Below are 14,801 nucleotides of genomic sequence, written 5' to 3' on the forward strand. Positions count from 1 at the left end.
GGTCCATAGTGTACACTTGGCACACTTTTTCCATTGTCCCCCATTATCAACACAGTACATCTTTGGCATAGATGCATGAATATTACAGTATTGATGTTAACCACAGTCCATAGCTCACTCCAGTTGTATTTTTCCCATGTGTCTCCACATTCACACCACCCTGCAAAACAAGAACCATGAAGCCTCTACAAGAAAATGCATGAAAACATATTCAAGACCTGGTGGTAGATGATGGATTCTTAATGGAGCTAAAAGGAGGACTGAGATGGATTACTGATGCTTAATATTCAGGATTTTGGTCCATTTTGAGTTCATTTTTGTATAAAGTATGAGATAGATATCCTCTTAATTTCTTTTGGCTATGGATATCCAGTTCTCTCAGCACTATTTGTTGAATGAACTGTTCTGCCAGAGCTGGGTGGGTTTGATAGGCTTGCCAAAAATCACTTGACTATAGGTATGAGGGTCTGCTTTTGAATAGACAATTTCATTGGGCTGTGCATCTGTCTTTATGCCAGTATCATGCTCTTTTTACCACTCTATCTAGGTAATATGATTTAAAGTCTAAAAGTGAGAGCGCTCCAACTTTGCTTTTCCTTTTTAAGATGTTCTGGCTATTCAGGATCCCTTACCCTTCCAAATAAACTTGATAATCATGTTTTTCCATTTTTTAAAAATTGCTGTTGGAATTTTTTATCAGAATTGCATTGAATCTGTATATCAATTTGTGTACAATTGATATCTTAATGATATTTAGTCTTCCAATTCATAAGCATGGCATGTTCTTCCTATTATTTGGGTCTTTTTAAAATTTCTTTTAACAACGCATTGTAGTTTTCTGAATACAAGTGTTTTACATTATTGGTTAGTTTATTCCTAAATATTAGATTCTTTAAGTTGCTATTGTAAATAGAATTTTTTTCTGACTTCCTACTCAGATTGCACATTTTCACCACTCTTTTGAGACTTTTAGTCATGTTTACTGATAATCTTCATTTCTAGACTCTTTTCCAAGCCTCTCTCTCCTGTCTTTTCTTTTTAGACTGTATCATATCCTTTAGTATTTCCTACAAAGTTGGTCTCTTGGTTACAAGCTGTCAGTTTCTGTTTATCTGTGAATATTCTAAATTCGCCCTCATTTTCAAAAGACAATCTTGTCAGATGTAAGATTCTTGGCTGGAAGTTTTTCTCTTGCAGTATCTTAAATATATCATATCACTTTCTTCTTGCCTCCATGGTTTCTGATGAGAAATTGGCACTTGATCTTATTGGTTATCCCTTATATGTTAGGCATTGCTTTTCTCTTGCTGCTCTCAGAATTCTCTTTGTCTTTGGCATTGACTTTCTGATTACTATGTGTCTTGGAGTTGGTCTATTCAGATTTATTCAGATGGGAGTACACTGTGCTTCTTGACATGGAAATTCTTATCCTTCAACAGGGTTAGGAAATTTTCTACAATTATTTCTTCACATATTCCTTCTGCCCCTTTTCCCCTCTCTTCTCCTTCTGGGACACCCATGACACATATATTTGTACTTTTCTTGTTGTTTAGTTGCCTGAGAACTTGTTCAATTTTTTCCATTCTTTTCTTCATCTATTCTTTTGTATATCTGCTTTCAGAGGCCATCACTTAAAGCTCATCAATCCTTACCTCTGCCTCCTCAGATCTGCTGTTATATGATTCCAGTGTATGTTTAATTTCATTTATTGTGCCTTTCATTCCTGTAAGTTCTGCTATTTTTCTATGTATGCTTTGAAATTCTTCTTTGTGCTCATCCAATGTCTTTTTTTTAAAATATAAGATCAATTTTAAAAATTAAATATTTATTTGAATAACAAGTTTTAAATTCAAGCTAAAAAGTTGGCAATGCAGATTTTAACAGAGACCACAAAAAGCATGCCCAAAAAGTATTGGTGCAAAGGGCAAAATAATGCTAAGAATTAGGCTAAATAGCTGCTGATTTTAAGAAAACAAAAGGCCTGAAATCACTATACAAAATATAAAATGTATTAGATGCTACCATCCACACAATCTTTATTATTGATGATATTTAAAAATTATTTGCATAATTATATGTTAAATTGTAAATGAGTATTTTATACAAACCCCCTTCCAGAAGGGAAATTCCTTATTGCACTATAGACCAATGTCATCTTTTTTTTTTTAAAGATTTATATATTTTCCCCCTTCCTTTCCTCCCACCTGGCTGTTCTTGCTGTCTGTGTCCATTTGCTGTGTGATCCTTTGTATATATTTTTCTTTTTCTCTTCTCTTCTCATTTTTCCTCCTCTAGGATATTCTGGGATTCGATCCTGGGAACCCCTAATGTGGGGAGAGGATCCTTGTCAGTTGCCTCACCTCAGTTCTGGATCTCTGCTGTGCTTCACCTTAACTCTACCCTTCATCTCTCCTTTGTTGCATCATCATCTTACTGCATGACTCACTTGTGCAGGCTCTCAGCTTGCTGTGCAGGCACTGGCTCACCATGTGGGTACTGGCTCACCATGCAGGCATGCTTATTCTTCTTCTTTTTCACTAGGATGCCCCAGGGATTGAACCCAGGCCCTCCCATATGGTAGGTGGAAGCGCTATCACTTGAGCCACATCCACTTCCCCCAATGTCTTCTTAATATCCTAAATCTCTTTAGCTATCTCATTGAATTTATTAAGGAGATTTGTTTCACATCTATGCTTAGCTGTCTCAGCTCCTTCATGTCATTTGGAGGCTTATCTTTTTCCTTTAACTGGGCTATATCTTCTTGTTTCTTGGTATGGATTGTAATTTTTTTGTAGGCATCTTGGCATCTGGCTTGCTAGATGTATTTATTCTGCATGCAGTTTTGCTCTTTAATTTAGGGCTTTCTTGCCCTTTAGCCCTTGCTGGTTGTATAGTAGAGCCATGGATGTAGTTGGTGGTATAAACTGTGGAGGCTCATGCAGCCTGCATTTCCCAAGTGACTAATAAAGCTTCTCCCACCTTTCTCCTTTGTCAGGGGTAGGGACAGAGCCACAGCTGTGTGTAATAATCCAAGTCGTGAAGGCCTAGACTGTAGTTGCCTAAAGAGACTGATGAAGCTTCATGCCTCTTCCTTTCCTAACTGGGATGGCAGCTGCAGGTGTGGGCAGCAATCTATGTCATACAGGTTCAAAATGACCACAGTTAACCCTGGTAAACTTCAGATTGTTCAGTCTGTGCCAGCAGAATGTACCTGCAGTTACCTACAGAGGCTGGTGCAGGGCTCATCAGCTTCCTCCCTGCCAGATGCAGAGCTGAAACCTAGGCTAGGGTTGCAGGCTGAACTGAATGAAAGAAGCCAGTCCCTACTGTCACTGTGATTTTTAGTCAGCTCCACTTCCCCTCCTGCTGGGGGCAGAGTCATAATGGTGGCTACTGGCCTCTTTCTGACTTGGACAGGTTCAAATTTAATTGTTCTTAGGATTATACTTCAGCCTATCAAATTTACAATCAGTAGCTGAAGTTGGTGCCCAACTGTTTCTTCCTTCCCTGTTTTTGGGAAATGGAGCTCCCAATTCCAGCCATGGAATAGCTGCCAAGGCAGCTTGTGCCTCCAGTGGAGGATGGGCACCAGCCTCTGTGGTGTGGAATGCTCTACTCATGAATCTTCTCTGCAGACGGGCAGTCTCCTCATTCCATACTTTCAAGGATGTTGCAGGATGCTTGTCTGGTCTCCTGGAGCCCCCAACTTGTGCTTTAGGTAGCTCTGGGTGTTTACAACTGCCCTGTAGCATGAATTGACTCTGGGAGCTCCTCACTCTGCCACTGTCTTGCTGGTTCAAGACATGCTATTTTCATCTGTTGAACATACCTTGAATCATTATTATTTTATTTTCTATTTTTCACTGCCATTGAAGTCCAAACCATAGCCATGTCTTACGTGGCTGATTTTCTCTCATCAATTCTGACTTAGCACAATCTATTGCATACACAACAGAAGGGGTGATCTTTAAAAAGTCAACTCTGGGGAAGCGAACTTGGCCCAGAGGTTAGGGTGCCTGTCTACCACATGGGAGGTCCACAGTTGAAACCCCGGGCCTCCTTGACCCGTGTGCAGCTGGCCCATGTGCAGTGCTGATGCGCGCAAGGAGTTCCGTGCCACGCAGGGGTGTCCCTGCATAGGGGAGCCCCACGCGCAAGGAGTGCGCAGCATAAGAAGAGCCACCCAGCGCGAAAGAAAGCACAGCCTGCTCAGGAATGGCGCCGCCCACACAGAGAGCTGACACAACAAGATGATGCAACAAAAAGAAACACAGATTCCCATGCTGCTGACAACAGAAGCGGACAAAGAAGAACACGCAGCAAATAGACACAGAGAACAGACAACTGGGGTGGTGGGGGAAGGGGAGAGAAATAAATAAAATAAATAAATATTTTTTAAAAATAAATAAATAAAAAGTCAACTCTGAAGAAAAAAGGCAACTCCAAACATGTCATGGCCTTTGAAGCCCTTCAAAAATCTGTTGTTGCTCTTAGGATAAAAATCCACATGGTATACAAGGTCCTAATTCTCCAATCCATTTTACAGCTTTTTCTCCCTTTCTTTCTGTAACCTAGACACACTAGTGTCTTGGCTTTTGTACATGCTATTATAACCGAATGCATGAAATATTAACATGGTTCCACCCTATCCTGAACTCAAATCAGCTGCTACTTTTTCTACAGAATATCTCAATTTAAGCAACACTCTGCCAGGGAAAACTTTGCTCAACCACCAGTCTAGGTTAGATATATTTGTTACAAGCTCTTATAACCATCCCCCTTTTGTTCAGAGCAATTATAACTGTAATTATTCATGCATTTGTGTGATTTTTTATTAATATATCTTTCCTATTAAATTGTAAGCTCCCTGAAATTAGGGACCATGTTTATTTTGCTTGCCACTCTTTCTATCTTCTGATAGAAAATAGTAGATGCCACCTTGTTTTAGCTGTCTTTGAAATGAATGCTTAAAATTGCAGTCTGTACGAGTTAAGAAGCAAGGTTCTAAGTCAGATAAGGCTCATCTGTTGATATACATATGATTTATTCATTCATTCATAGAATATTTATTACCTATCTGCTATACACAAACAGCTTGGTTATTTTTTCAATGAGCAAATGAGTGAATGATGAACAAATAAAAGAATGAATAAAATACGAGATTTTGTGAGATCCTGCCTTCAAGAAGATTCCAACATTCGAGGCTCTTATGGAAAGGCAGCAGAGTGTTCTGGTTACTATAGATTTGGGAATAGATTGATCAAGTTCAGTTCCTGACTTTTACACTTAGTAGCTAATGATCTTTCCCTTGTTTCTCTGGCCTTCAATTTTGCCCTGTCTATGATAGGGAAAGTGATAATATCTTCCCCAAAGTTTATTGTAGAATTAAATAAGATAATATACATATAAATATGCATATAAATCCTTATAACAGTATCTGGCACCATATAAGCAATTATTAAATATAAGCTGTAATTATTAGTGATCATATCCTCTATACACTGCTATATAGATTTTTAGCACACAGCTGAGAGAACAATGTTCCAGGAAAATATTCTAAGGTACACATTATCATCTCTTCCAGCTACTTAATTTCTCCTTATGGTTTATGTCACATTCCCAGAAGAGTAGAGACCTTGAAGATATTTGCCGACTCTATGAAGAATTACCTTCACTGAAGTACATATTAATAGTATGCCCTCGAGTTTTATAGAAAATCATAATGAAATAGAACTGATGTGAACTAACATTTGCTTAACATCCACCATGTGCCAGATGCCTTCTACGTTGCCTCATTCAAATCCAAGCCCTTAGATTACATATTAGCCTCCCTGTTTTATAGTTCATGAAACTATAAAGAGGGGAAAAAAAGGAAAATATTTTCCCAAAGTTATGAAGCTTGGAAGTGTTAGAACCAGAAGTAAAATCCAATTCCATGCTCTTTTAACTATAAAGTAATGCCCAACACATTTTCTTCTAGAATTTTTGTAAAAAAAAAAAAGTGTTTGCCCATTGCATAATTTTATATGAACTCTCATATTCAAATTCCTCTAAAATTTAATGCAATGAAAGCTTTATTTCCCTGAGAAACTGCTTGTATCTTCCTGTCTGAAATGAACTGTGTAATTTATCATTTTCCCCTCAGAAAACCAATATTAACTCAATCACAATATCTATATTAACCAGAACAGGAGCTCTTTTGCAAGCTGATGCCAGTATTTTTTTAAAAGATATGGGGTATAAATAAACAAATATAAATATTCATTCATAAAGAACTGCAGACTGTAGGTCAAACTGTATCAGAGGAGCTAACAGACACAGTTTCTAATTCTTGTTATAATGTAGTAAGTGCCAAAAGAAAGGTTTATATACGTAACTGCAAGATTAAGGAAGAATGAGAGTACATCCAAAGTACATCATGATAGCAAAGATGCACATATAGAAATGGGAAGAATGGGAATTCCATATAAAAAGGCATAGCTTGCTTAAATCAACTGAAGAAGCAAAAGTAAGCATTTAAATTGAGTTAGCAACAGCAGTAGGATCAAATAGAGAAATTTTTGTGGATATAAACCTCTTATCCATGTAGAAATTTTATATGCATGAACTTGAAATACCAAAATTTTTTCCACTTAGAAATATAGTAAGAACATTTAGAAAATTATTAGCTGCAATTATTAGATTCTTAATTTTGTATTGTAATAAAGGCCTGCATAGATGTTGACATTCTTAGATGACTCAACATTGGCAGACTTTAATCACACATTTGGCCTAATTCAAATATGTGTAGGTTTTTTGCCATTGGCCTTGGAGCAATTGAGTTAGAATGGCAAAATCTTTTATTGCTGGTATCTGCAGAAATATATTCTAAAATAATGAATGATTTATTATTTTCTCCGTTTCTACATCTGTATGCAATTCATCTTAATCATATCTTAATTATTATTGTTTAGAGAATGTGCCAATAGCAGAAAAAACAAAATTATTGTTATGTCATGCCATTTTAATTAAATGACATGTTAATTCTTTTGAAAGTCTCCAAATTATACATATACTTTGGCTAAATAGAAATTAATTTTGCACATTAAAGTACAGACCTAATTAAATTTTTCTCACCATACAGACTATTTCATCTCAAAGATGATCTTTGTTTCTTCAAGTAAAAATATTTTTCCTTCTTGGCAAATCTATAATTCACCCATACGGGTTAACATCACACATTGTGGCATGATGGTTACTGTAAATTTGGAGGTAGAATTATGTGCTACATTACCCTATATTCTTATTTTAACATATGGGGACTGGAAACATGCTTTGAGTTTTACAATATTTATAGTAGCTTAATCTCTCTTTACTAAAAACTCTACTATTAAGGACTCTTTAAACAAGAAAACTCTGAAGGATGGTTATTCTGATATTTTCTTTTATAACTGGTCACTCAGATAACCACTTTACATATTATTTTAAGGCTCAAGACACAATGGGGCAAACAAAACCTCATCAATTTCTACATGTATGTCGCTGACTTTTAAAAGAATTGTACCTGGAAAGACTTCCTGATTCTGCATACAAGATGGGATCCTAACTGTATAAGTCATTTCTAGGCCTTAAAGCCTAAATCTATAAATATAAATGTATAATTAGACTTCAGGCAATTTTACTTTAATAGTCTTTTTTTCCGATTTGCTAAATAACCATACTTTTTAAATATAGTTGTCTATTTTTTCAAGTAAAGTTTATAAGATGAGTATCCAGGGCTCACATTGTGCTGAAACATGGTTAGATTTTTCACGTGCATGTGCAGACATACACATGCAGATATTTATAAAATGCATACATAATACATAAATAGTTAAAACTGATCACATATACATACATCTATATTCAATCTGTCTATATTCACAATTGTATTCAATTTATATGTATGCATAAAATTAGCATGAGGTTAAGGTACAGATGTTAGTTGGTTATACTAATTTTGGATGAAAATAGTGTATCAAAGAATTTACTCCTTAAACCTTTATTTCTTATGTCCACACAAAAAGATACCAAAAAAGCCCTCAAAACCAATTAAATACTTTTCACACACAATCCATAATGCTATTTTACAGAAAGGTTTGAAAATCTCAGTGCCATTCAAACTAAACTTCTTCCATAAGAATCTGACCATATCTTAATATATTATAATATAGGATTATATACTATAGGATTTTAAATATACATATACACAGAGGTAGTTCTTATTTTGCCTCTATCCAAATCATCAGTCCTAAACAGTTAGGACTGAGTCCTGGGATTTAAACACAGGAGTTAGATGATAAAAATCTGTTTCCTTGCTGTATTTACTTGAATATCTGGTCAGTATAGACAGTAACCATCATGCCATCTCAAGTTTACCCATTTAAAACTCTAATGACTAGAACTACTTTTTATTTTCCTTTTATAGTCAAGTTTTGATCATTATTTTTAAAGTTCTTTGCAATTCTAATTATATGAGTTAACACATAAAAGAACCCAGTAAAATACCTAACACATAGGGGGTACTCAGTAAATGCTAATTACCCAACTAATCTCCTTAGATCTTGTCTTAATTTATTTTAGCTTTTCTCCAAATTTGCTTAACATTATCATTGCCCTATTCAACAATATTTTAAAAATTCACACACTTCTTTAATTTCTCCTTAAATTTTCAAGAACTGCTTTTTTCTTTGATGTATTCTATGGAGAAATATCATTTATCCAATTTAAACAATCTGGACAAAGAACTTAATCCCATGTTCAGGGCACACAGGCTGTAGCTGACAGGAAACAAATAGAGACAAAAATGCTGCAGCACAGACTTGACCTGAAAGGTCAATGAAGTTTGCTTAGGAGAGTAAAGGGGAGTGGTATTTATGCTGTTGCCATTTCTCCAGGAAGATAAGGGAGGTTAAAAAAAAAGAAAAAAATCCAGGAACATGCAGAGCAGAAAGAATGTTACATTCCAGAATGTCTAAGCACCGTGTCCCAGATGGAGTCCAGGATGTGTCCAGGGAGAGGTGGCAGGTGGGACTGGAGAGGTGGACAGATGCCAGATCAGGGAGGGCTATGTTGTCCTGTAAAGGAGATTTGACATTACCCTTTAAGCAACAGGAAAACAATTTCAAGGATGCAAGCAGTGTGATTACATTTACCTTTTAGAAACCTCACTGCAGCTGCAGCAGCATTATGCTTTCATTCAATAAGTTCCCTGCAAAGAGAAAATGAGGGCAGTTTAAGAGCTGCACATTTAGAGTAAGCTGAATGGTAGCTAGCACTGATGCAATGAATCAATTAACGACTTTTTAGATTGGTCGGGGAGCATTGGGTTACGGCACTAATGAAAACTAAGCCTCTCCCCCACCCCCAGTAAATGAGAAGATTACATGGAGAACAATCATGTCAGGCTAATACCATTTATTTTGATGATATCATCTATCTAGCCTTCAGTAAGGATCAATTCTGTTCCAGATGGCAATCAGGAACAAGCTAGATTAATATGATCTAGAACAACCCCCCAGCCCTTCTCCCCCCATAGAGGAAAGAAATGTGGGGTTAGATGAAGAGTTGTTTACTTCTCCTGTTTGGGTGTGGGCAGATGTGATCTGCCTACTGCTAGTGTGGTTAAATATATTTATCCATAAAAATTTGAGTGGTTACCTATTAAGTTTTCATATTACAAAAGTTTTATTGGATTTGAATGCCTGAAAGAACAAAAACATATTTTAAAGCTTATGGTATGGGTGGATGTATAATGTGAACAAATGTAAAGCAATATGTGAAAGGAGAGAGAACAAACTCTATAGATACAGGAAAATACATCAAAAAAGCTAAATACAAGTGACTACACTCATCAATTAAGTAATGCCGGTAGTTTAACATGCATCCATTTCCCTGCAATGTATGAATAGAAGTAGATAAAGAATTTAAACGATTCTCCTTAATTTAGCATTCTTGTGCTAATCAAAGAGACAAGTTCATTTTTAACCCCCTATTTTAATAATAATACACTTTGAAGCTCTTACACATATTAATTTATTTAATCCTCATAATAACTCTGTAATTGCGTAATACTGTGTTTCCATTTTACTGATGAGGATATTAAGTAATTGATCACAGTCACAATAACTTGTGCAGTAATGTCAAGGTCCAGTGAAAACATTTTTTAAAAGCAACTAAAATGATGGGAAATAGGTCCTGGACATCATTAGTTACCACATTTGAGTGCTCGTTGGGAGAAAGGCATTGCATCAGACATATCAGAAATTTTATAACGTACAATCAAAATTTGTCTTGATGTAATGCAGAGTAACATGTTGAGTATATCAGAAACATTGCTTATCAGTGATCTAGAGAGAATTATTTTGACCCAAGTCATTATTTGAAAGGAAAATTGGAGGAGACTTTTTCCAGCAGAATAGTCTTTATTCTCTGGAGACCTTTCACTTGCCAACAGCATGACAGATGTTGCACAATGAGTTGTGGCAAAACTGACCTAAAACTTTACAAAGAGATTCATAACATTATTCTTACTTGCAGATACTTTTCACTATCACATTGCAATTTTTTAAAACTATTTTTTAAACCAAGGTGAAATATGGTCTTCTATTTACTATTTTCTATAATGTTATGATCTCCTGAAGTCTCCTGAAGAGAAAATCCTGGAGGAAAAGCCAGTTTCGGGTGGAGTGGTCTGAAAAAGAAAACAAGTACAGCTTTGAACATGTCGAGCATGAGGTGTCCACTGAGATACAGTGAAAGGTAATGGCTAAGGCATGGCCACTGGAGCCATATTACTTTCATTGAAATCTCGGCTCCCACACTTGATATTTGTGTACTGTTGAAGTAGGTATCAAGCATTTCTTTGCTTCATCTGAATCTCCTATAAAATGGAGATAGCAACTGTACCTATCTAAATGAGTGAATGCACTTAAGTACTTAAGGAGAACACCAAAACCTCAAGAGCATTAGGAGACAGTGAAAATCATTTCTAATTCCGGATTGAAAACTAGAGAGGGAAGAGGATCTGGACCAATGGATAGGGCGTCCGTCTACCACATGGGAGGTCCAAGATTCAAACCCTGGGCCTCCTTGACCCGTGTGCAGCTGGCCCATGCACAGTGCTGATGTGCACAAGGAGTGCCGTTCCACGCAGGGGTGTCCCCCCGCGTAGGGGAGCCCTACGCGCAAGGAGTGCACCCCGTAAGGAGAGCCGCCCAGCGCGAAAGAAAGTGCAGCCTGCCCAGGAGTGGGACCCGCACACATGGAGAGCTGACACGGCAAGATGACACAACAAAAAGAGATACAGATTCCCACAGAAGAATACACAGGGAATGAACACAGAGAGCAGACAACTGAGTGGGAGAGGTGGGAGGGGGGACAGGGAAGGGGAGAAAAATTAATTTAAAAAAAAATCTTAAAAAAAAAAACTAAGGAGAGTTAAAATGAGAGATATAAGCAACAGCAGCAGCCATGGAAAGCAGTAAAAAACTGCCTGAGGAGAGAATGTTTCACATGACAAGATTTTGTTTCAAATGCCACATTCAGAACTTATTTCCTACTTTTGTTTTAAATGCTATTTTGATTCAGAATGGGTAGCTTTATAGAAAGAGATGGAAAGAGGTCACCTAGGAATTTCAGAAGGAAAAGAAAAAGCAGTTATAAACTTTTTGGAGAAAAAAAAGAGCCTCATGTTGTTTCACTTTTTCAACAGTAAGCAGAACACTCTGCCTTGTCAATGGGAAAGGGAGTTTCCTCAGCCCAAAAGAATGAAGCAGGTAGAACACAGAGTGGGGGTGGGAGAGTATCCCTGGAAGAAAAGAGCAGCCTGTGGTAATGGAGGAAGCTAAGTCTATGACAAAAGAGTAGCTGCAGAGAGTTTGGAATCAGTAACCCTGTAAGACTCTAGAGCATTAGAAAAGCTGTGAAGATTCCTGATGAATTAAGAAGAAAGTATTCCATCCCAGCCTTGGAGCAGAAAAGAAGATTAGGTTAAGAATGCAGATTTCTCCTTGGCAGTTAGTTAGATCTTTCTGATCCTCAGTTAATTTGAATCTTAAGCAGTTAACGTTAAGATCTAAAATATGAATGTTCTTTCCTGGGTTTTGCATAATGAAGGTACTAAATACATGTTGGGAAATTACTTTTCTTCTATCCAGATCCTAAAAAATAGCCCCCAACTACTCTGTCTGTTTCTATTTTCTACTTCTTTCATTCTACAGCCATTTGTCTTTCTGCAGTACAAATGTGATCTTGCCACTTCCTTGAGTAACAACCAACTAGTAACATTTCATTTCTGGGCTTAAGAAGGACTGTGAAACTCCCTGAAAGTTTATGCCAAATTGTGAATATTTAGCATTTTTCTGGATCTCTAGCTTCATCAAATTGCTTAGCAGAGCAAATATATATATTTATGCTCTGCTCCAATTTACATTTCTAGCCTTATACACAGCTACTGCCGCCCTATCACGAAAACACAAATCACTCCACATAGACACTACAGACCAGAGTGTATCAAAGTTTAACATGCGTAAAAATCATGGGGGCAGAGGTGGGGAGAGACATTGTTAAAAATGAGCATTCTGATTCAGTACGACTGGGGTGTGATCAAAAGTTCTGTATTTCCAGTGGTTGAAAGGGAAAGTCTAAGGTCATGTATATTACAAGCAGGAAAACTAAAATATGTAACATGGCATTGTATAACAGTGAAACCTCATGTGAAATATGGATATGGGTGATATTGCCTATATAAGACTGATGTTACAAAATGTAAATACAAATAAACTAGAGAGATGGAAACAGAATAGCAGCTATATACAGCAAGAGATGCATAGAGAGATTAAGAGGTGATGAGCTTATTTTTTTATTATAATAATAATTATAATTATTGCTTTCTGTTTTATTATTATTATTGAAATAATGAAAATGCTCTAAGAATGATTAAAGTGATGAATGCACAACTATGTGATTATACCAAATACCGCTGATTATATACTTTAGATGGATTTATGCTTTTAAAATGTATCAATAAAATTGATTTTTAAAAAAATCCTTACTGTAGATGGACTGTGGTTAACAATACAAATATGAGAGTGTTCCCTCGAAAACTATAACAAATGTACACTAATACATTGGGATAATAATTTCGGGCATATGGAAAACATGCCAAGTGTACCCTATGGACCATAGTGGTAATAGTATGATCATGTTCCTTCAAAATCTATGACAGATGTTCCACAACAATGTAAGGTGTTGTTGGAGGAGTAATATAAGGGAATTCTGCACCTTACGCATGATTGTTTGGTAAACTCATAACTTCTCTAATTAAAAAAAATTCTGTATATTTAGCAGATATTGATGGTGGCCCCAAAACCACATTCTGCGAAGTAAAGCTATGTAGTTAATTACGACACATCACACCACACCACATATATACACATCCTCACTCCTAGGAATTGTTACCTACACAAATCACAAAATCCATTCATGTCTTCTAAGTTTTCAGAGGCTGTTTCTTTTTTCCCACTATGCCAATAACCTTCCTCTCTCTTCTCAAATGATAAAGTCCGGCCCCCAACACATTTTGTACAAGTTCACATGAATAATTAACACTGCATAATAATAGACTTGAAGGTAGGGATAGAGTCTTTTACTTTTATTTTTATCCCCAGGTTCTAGGCAGTTTGATGTAATGAATGTAAAATGAAATAACTGTCCACAATGATTTTCCATTCTCTTTGGAGAGATAAGACTAATTGTCATATATACTTGTGACAACTGGAAATAGTACCGCAGGAGTTCTTAAACATTTTATACCTAGAATAATAGTTTTAAACACATAACAAAAAAGTATGTAGAATTAGGTAATTCACAGATACCAAGTTAAAAATTCTTTTGATTTGTCAAGAAAAGGGAGTAAGCAAAAGGGTCAATATGGTCCAAACAGTTTCTAATTTCCAGTTAGAAAGGCAGTAGCAAAAAGGACAGAAAGGCGTTCTTATACACCATGAGAGAGGGCAGGGAGAGCCTGGACGAAATAACAAAGCCAATAATGAGCATCCATGGTCCGTGTGTGTGTGAGTGTGTGTGTATGTGTGTGTGTTTGTGTGTGTAAGGGAAGTGAAGAACACAAGAAAACTAGCCTGACCTCGTTGGTGACACATTGTTGGAGGTATCATTTGAGAAAGTGAATGGGTCTGAGAATTATTTCTGAGCAAAAGTGCCATAAAGAAATAGTGAAAGTAAAACACAATTAAATTAACAATCTTGTCAGTCAGATTTCAATATGGCATGACTGGTTCACAAAAATTATCAATTCAGTATACATTGTGAAACATTTGCAAAAGAAAATATTCTATGTGACTACTTTGATTTATCTTCCCTACTATGATATCAGATGACCTAGCCACACTTATTCAAAATTCATGATTTTAAAAACAAATATTAGGTTTTTATTTTTCCTCTTATATATAGACATAGTTCCTAATAGGTCTAGACTCAGTACATAAGGAGTCACAGATTTTTTTTAAAAAGTGATACCAAATGAGTGGTTTTAATTAGAATTCAGTAAAACACTTTCAGGTTGTGTTAGTCAGCCAAAGGTGTGCTGATGCAAAATACCAGAAATCTGTTGGCTTTTATAAAGGATATTTTTTTGGGTAGAAGGTTACAGTTACCAGGCCATAAAGCATGAGTTACTTCCCTCACCAGTCTACCACAACTTGGAGCAAGATGGGTGCCAATATCTGAATGGGTTGAGGCTTCCTGGGTTCCTCTCTTCCTGA

This window comes from Dasypus novemcinctus, chromosome 11 (assembly GCF_030445035.2).
Source record: "Dasypus novemcinctus isolate mDasNov1 chromosome 11, mDasNov1.1.hap2, whole genome shotgun sequence".
NCBI classification, from domain to species: domain Eukaryota; kingdom Metazoa; phylum Chordata; class Mammalia; order Cingulata; family Dasypodidae; genus Dasypus; species Dasypus novemcinctus.